Below are 6,497 nucleotides of genomic sequence, written 5' to 3' on the forward strand. Positions count from 1 at the left end.
AAGACTTTCATTGTTTAGCATTGCCTGACTTTGGAATGCATTTTAATGTCTAAAGCACAATATATGCAATTCTATTTGTTAAGTCTGTCGCTGCAATATGAATAGAAAATGTTATTGCTGTATAGTAGCAAACAAAGTGGAGGTTTCCAGGTAGACAAGTGTCTTTACAGTCAGTGTCTTCATCCCTGCAGGGTGTTAATGCCAGGGGTGGTCACACAGTGCCCACGGGATGTGTTCAGGTCTCTGCTGGGGTGGAAACAGTGGGGAACTGTCCTCAGAGGTCCTAAATTGCTGTGGAGTGGTTGGAGTGCAGGGTTAGAGCAGCTTTATCCCCTCAAATGTGCAGAGGAAGCTGCTGCCCCTGCAGGGACCTGCCCAGAGCCCGGATTGAGTTCCCCCTGGAAGATCCCTGGGCAGAAATGGGCTGTCTTAGTTAATGCTCTCCAAAGGAGTGTGAAATTGCACTCTCAATCCCAGCTGGGAAGAAAAATTCCCCTGCTTCCACATGTCCTGAGCACTCCAGACTGGAGTTCCTGTAGCTTTTTGATTCTTTGTTGGGAATTCAGTGGACAGAGGAAAACACAGAAGTGTCCCCAAAGCAGAGAGAAGCTCTGGGGCCACAGCACCTGCTCCCCCCTCTTCTCATCCCTTCAGGAGATGAAGAAATGGCCCTCAGTGTTTCCCCTCAATGTACTGTGGAAATCCTCCTTGAAAGCATGGGCATAATCCCACTTGCCAGCCAGATCCACTCTGGGCTGCCTAAAGTGGCTGTAAAAGCATCTTGCCTGGGGCCAAGTGCCCCTTCCACACTTGCTTTACCCGTGGAAAAACACAGGAAAAGCTGTTTTTTGTGTGGGCACCCTTCACATCTCAGTGTTTGTGATCTTGGGAATCCTCAAGAGCCTGGAAAAATGCCAGATTATCGGTTGTTTTAAGATTTGTACGTGGAGATTGTTTTGATATGTGCTTACATCTTCCTTGAAAATACAACTGATAAAAAACAATGTAAAAGGAATAAAAATAAAAAAGCAAATACAAAGACAAAAAGGAAGAAAAAAGAGAAAAAGGAGAAAAAAAGAAAAAAAGACAGAAAAAACAGGCAAAAATGAGACAAATAATAAAAAAGAAAGAAAAAAGAAAAAATGGAAAAAAGAAAAAGAGAAAGAAAAAACGGGGGGGGGAAGAAAGAAAAAAAAAAGAAAAAAAAGAAAAGACAGAAAAAGAAGAAAACCGAAAAACGTATTATCCTCACTCCGCACGTGCAAATGGCCGCTGTGACCCGCCGCAAGGACTACAACTCCCGTGGTGCCCCGCGCAGTGCGCAGGCGCGGCCGTGGCCGTGCGGGGGCGTGGCGCGCGCTGATTGGCTGCGGCGGTGTTCTTTTAGCGAGGTGCGCGCGCAGAGCGCCGTGTCGACTTCCGGGAATCGTTGATGGCGGCGGGGCCCGCACTGTGCTGTGAGAGCTGGGGGGGTGCGGGAGAGCGGGGTCTGGGGATCCCCTCGGGGGCTGCGGGGAGCGCGGCTGTGGGTGGAAAGGCTGGAGGGCTCGGGAGGGTTTGGCGGGGGGCTTCGGGGGTTCCCGAGGGTCAGAGCGCGGGGCCTTGGAACCCTCTCGGGGGCCGCGGGGCCCGGGGGCCTCCCAAGAACCCGGATGTTCGATTCGATTCCGAGAAAGTCCCTCGGAAAAAAAAATCAAAACCATCCAACGAAAAAAAGAACCCTAAAAAAGGGAAAAGTGAGAGAAAGGTGACAGGAAAAACTGCAAGGGCCAGGATGATTTTATTGCTTTGCTTCAGTTTTTCCTTGGTCTCCTCCTTCTCAGGTTTTCTGCTCTCTTCCTTTACAGAAAGCTGTTCTGCTGTTGTGTGGTTTTGGGGTCCCTGGGGGGTCCCTGAGGAGGTTTTGGGGGGTCTCTGAAGGGGTTTAGTGTCCTGAGGGGACTTAAGGGGGGGGGTTGACGGTCCCTGAATGGGTTTGGGAATCCCTGAGGGAGTTTTGGAGTCTCCGAGGGAACTGGGAGGTCTGGGGGGGGCCCTTGGGGGGGGGTCTTTGAAGCAGTTTTGGGGGTTTCTAGTGGGATTTTAGGAGTCCCAGACGGTTTTGAGGGTCCCTGAGGGTTTTTGGGGTCCCTGAAATGCTTGGGGATTCCAGGTGGGTTTTGCAGGTCACTGAGAGGGTTTAGGGGGTCCGGGGGGGGATGAGGTCTCTGAGGGGATTTGTGGGGTCCTTGAGGAGGTTTCAATGGGTCCAGAGGTGGATTTCTGAGGGGATTTCAGGGGTTCTGAGGGGATTTTATGGGGTCTCTGTGTCGGTGGACCGACCCCAGGGAAAGGGGATCCCAATGCCCGCCCTGAACCCCAGAGACCCCCAAAACTCAGTACACAGAGACCCCACAGGGGGGCCCGGGGGTCCCCTAAAGCCCAGTAGTGGGGTTCGTGGGGTCCCCCAGCCCCCAGGGGAGGGGTCCTGGAGGTGCCCCCCAAAGTGCGGGGGGGAGATGTACCACATCCGGGTAAGGGGATCCCAGTGCCCCCAGTATATCCCAGTGACCTCCCAGTGATCCTCAGTACAGCCCAGTAACCCCCTCAGTGACCACCCAGTGTGTCCCAGTGACCTCCCACTGCCCCCCAGTATGGCCCAGTGATCCTCCAGTGTGCACCCAGTAACCCCCAGTATGGCCCAGTAACCTGCCAGTGTCCCCCTGTGTGTCTTGGTAATCCCCCAGTAACTCCTCAGTCCCTCCCAGTGCCCTCCCAGCATCCTTCAGTAACCCCCAGTCCCTCCCAGTGCCCCCTGGTTCCCCCCAGTGTGTCCCAGTACACCCCAGTAATCCCCCAGTGCTCCCCAAAGCCCCCCAACTGTCCCCAGTGTGTCCCCAGATGCCCTTGGCCTTTCTGTGAGCGTGGGGGGTGGGGGGGGCGTTTTTGTGGTCAGAGGGTCCAAGGGGGGCTCCTGGAGTGAGATGGAGGGTTGGGGGCATCAGGGATGGGGTTTGGGGACAGTGGAATTGGGGGTGTCAAGGGGGGAATTGGAAACACCAAAAGGGTCTTGGGGACATGAGGGGAGTCTCAGGACTGACCTGCTTGTAGGGAAGCCCCTCTCCCCCTCTAGGCCCCATTAACCCCCCACCAAATGTCCCCCACCTCCCCTTTTTTTCCTTTAATCCCCTCCCCCCACTGATCCCTTTGACCCCCCAGTGCCCACAAGACCCTTTTGACTCCCCCAAATGCACCCAAAGCCCCACCAAATCCCCATCCAACCCCTCCAGATCCCCCCAAACCTCCCCCAGCTCTTCCTTCAAATCCCTCCCAACCCCCCCAGAGAGGGATCCCCCGGCACCCTGGGACAGGAACACAGTGGGCTGTACTGGGGGCACTGGGCTGTACTGGGAGGGCACTGGGGGGGCTCAGGTGTCTCAGGTGGCCCAGCTCCAGGAGAGATCTGAGGAGCAGTGAGGAGGTCCTGGTCTGTCCTGGTCTGTCCTGGTCTGTACCCCCAATCCCCAAAGCCCCTCCCCAGCTCCCCCAGGACCCTCCCAGACCCCAAAGCCCCCCAGGCCCCTCCAGGCCCCTGACTTGGTCCTGCTGCCCCTTGAGCATCTGCAGCTGCTGCAGAACCAGGCATTTCATCAGCAAATGTGCAGGTGACCCCAAGTTGGGGGTGTATTGATGTGCTGGAAGGCAGGAGGGCTCTGGAGCACAAGTGGTGTGAGGAGAGGCTGAGGGAGCTGGGGGTGTTGAGGCTGGAGAAGAGGAGGCTCAGGGGAGACCTCCTGACTCTCTGCAAGTCCCTGCCAGGAGGGTGTAGCCAGGTGGGGGTGGGGCTGTTCTGCCAGGAAGCAGCAGTAGGACAAGAGGGCTGGGTCTGGAGCTGTGCCAGGGGAGGTTTAGGTTGGATATTGGGAAGGAATTTTTTGCTGAGAGAGTAATGAGGCCTTGGAAGGGGCTGGGCAGGGAGGGGGTGGAGTCCCCATCCCTGGAGGTGTTGAAGGTGAGAGTGGATGTGGCCTCAGTGCCATGGTCTGGGAAGCACAGCGGGGTTGGATCCAGGGTTGGACTTGATGATCTCGGAGGTCTTTTCCAACGTGGCTGATTCTGTGATTCTCTGATTGCCATTCCTGTGGCAGCACATGCTTGAGGCTCCATCCCCAGGGGGATAGAGATGTCTGTCCATATCTATCTGCAAGGTTAGTCTGTAAATGTGTGGTGTTAGAAAAGCAGGCTGAGTTCTGGGCTGGTTGTAGAAGGAGAAAGAAGCCCCCAGGCCAGTGCAGGCAGGCAGCCCTCAGCTTGCACCTGATGTCCCCTCCCTGCAGGTTCCTGTCCTTGAGCCCAGGCCCTGAGGTGAGGCTGAGAAGTGGCGCGGAGGTGAGCCCAGAGCTGTCCCTGAGGTGAGGCTGAGAATAAGTGCAAGGCAGAGGTGCTGCTGAGGAAGGAGAGCCCCGTGGTGGGGAAGGCACAAAGCTGTGAGTGCCCATCCCCGAGCAGGTGCTGTGTCCATCCCCTGTGTGCCAGGTGAGCTGGGGCTTTGCTGCAGAGCTGCGGGCGCTGATTTGAGCGGCTGCAAGTGCTGAGATGGTGGGCACCCAGGAACACCAACTGTGCCTGGCCACGGAGCCTGCAAGGAGGAGCAGAGACAGCCCTGGCAGTGTGGAGGGCCAGGTTGTCCCTGTGCCTTCCCCTGCAGGCCCTGGCTGTCCCTGCTGGGCCCCTGTCCATCCCCATCAGGTCCCTGCCCGTCCCCCCGGGCTGAGCTCCCCCCAGGAAGTGCCGTGGAGCTGAAGCTGCTGCCATCCCCCCCTGCAGCCGCTGCCCCAGGCAAGGGAGCAGCAAAGGCAGGGCCAGGAGCAGAGGCAGCAGCAGGGGAGCCCTGGGGGGGCCGGGAAGCTCTTGTGTGGGGCAGGAAAGAGGCGCTGGGCACGAGGCCGGGGCTGTGCTGAGCAGGCCCAGCCCTCACATCCCCCCAGCCAACGCCGGCTGCCCGGGGGGCTTGGGAGGGACCCCCAGCCCGTGTGCCCCACACTGAGCTGGCAGAGAGAGAGCCAAGGGACAGGGATGTGGGCAGGGCCCCGGGTGAGGGACAGGCAGGGCCATTGCAGGGCCCCGGTGAGGGCACAGCCTGTGGCAGCAGAGCTGCCCAGGGCCGGGGGCAGCCGGGGGTGTTGGGACCAGCCAGTGCTGGGGCCGAGCAGAGCACGAGGCCTCTTGCAGAGCCCTGGAGCAGCCTCCCACTTGCCAGCCCTGCCTTCGTGGGGTGACACTGTCCCCTCCCTCCAGGACACTCCCCCAGAAATCTTTGTGGTGACCTTTTGTGTCTATTCCTGGTTGCTGATTCCTGCTGGGGACCTGAGGGCCCCTCTGCAATCCCATCCATGGAGCACAATCTCCTCTCCAGAGCTTGACTCACTGCAGACTTTGTCGAGAAATCTGTGCTGGCAGCCTGAGTATGTCCTGACCCCCTCTGCTCCCCCCAGGATATTTGGGACGAGTTCCCCCTTCCCAGGCACCTGCGGGGTGGGAGGTGATTGTTTTCCTGTTGCTGTTTTTGCTCCACCGTTGGAGGCTCTTGGGGGTGGGTGGGAGGTGTTTTTTGGGGGGCTGGGCTGGGTTGGGGGCAGAGCCCTGGCGGTGGGCAGGGGATGTGGGTCCCCCCCTGCCGTGGGGGTTGGTGTTGCTGGGTCAGGCCCTGCCGGCTCCATTGTCAGCCCGGTGCCGGCGGGGGGGACACAGCGGGTTTGGGACCCCCCAGGAATGCTGGGGGTGGGTGTGGAGCCCGGGAGCTGCCGAGTGTGGAGGGTGGAGCGGGGAGATGTCAGAGCTGGAGGACCCCCGGCAGCCTGGAGGGGGGAGCATGGAGAGGGAGGAGCCCCGGGACCCCCGGGAGCCTGAAACAGGGGGTGCGGAGAAGGGGAAGCCTGGACAGTGGGGACCCCTGGGATCCCTGGGACAACAGAGTGGAGAACCTGGAGAGGGGGAATGTCTGGGAACGTGGCACCCCGAAGGTGAGAGTCAGAGGAGAAGGGACCCCTGGGACCCCCAACACTCCCAGCATTTTTAAGTTGGACCCCCAGCATCCCAGACAGGAGAGACCCCTTGAACCCCAAAAGGAAGAGACCAGAGAGGGGGAACTTCTAGGAGACAGTTTTGGGCCAAGTCTTCATATTTTGGAGTATTTTCTGGCTGAACCTTAACTTTTTGCAGTTTGAGGGGGGGGTTCATCTTGCTGTTTCTGAGGGGGTTTTTGGCTGAATCTCAGAGGTTTGGGTTTTTCTGGGCTTAATCCTGGTGTTTTGGAGGTTTTTATGGTCACAGGATGCCCGGTGAGTTCTAGAGATGGACTTGGGCAGGAGGAACCCCCAAGCCAACACACTCAGCCCTTGTTTTCCCCCCCATCAGGATTTTTCCTTCCCAAAGCTTGGCCAGATGAAGGAGGCTGTGAGGAAGAGGAAGATGCCTTGGGCCCCCCAGGCAGGTGAGGAGGCAGTCAGTGTCCCTTT

Source organism: Pseudopipra pipra, chromosome W (assembly GCF_036250125.1).
Source record: "Pseudopipra pipra isolate bDixPip1 chromosome W, bDixPip1.hap1, whole genome shotgun sequence".
Lineage (NCBI taxonomy): Eukaryota > Metazoa > Chordata > Aves > Passeriformes > Pipridae > Pseudopipra > Pseudopipra pipra.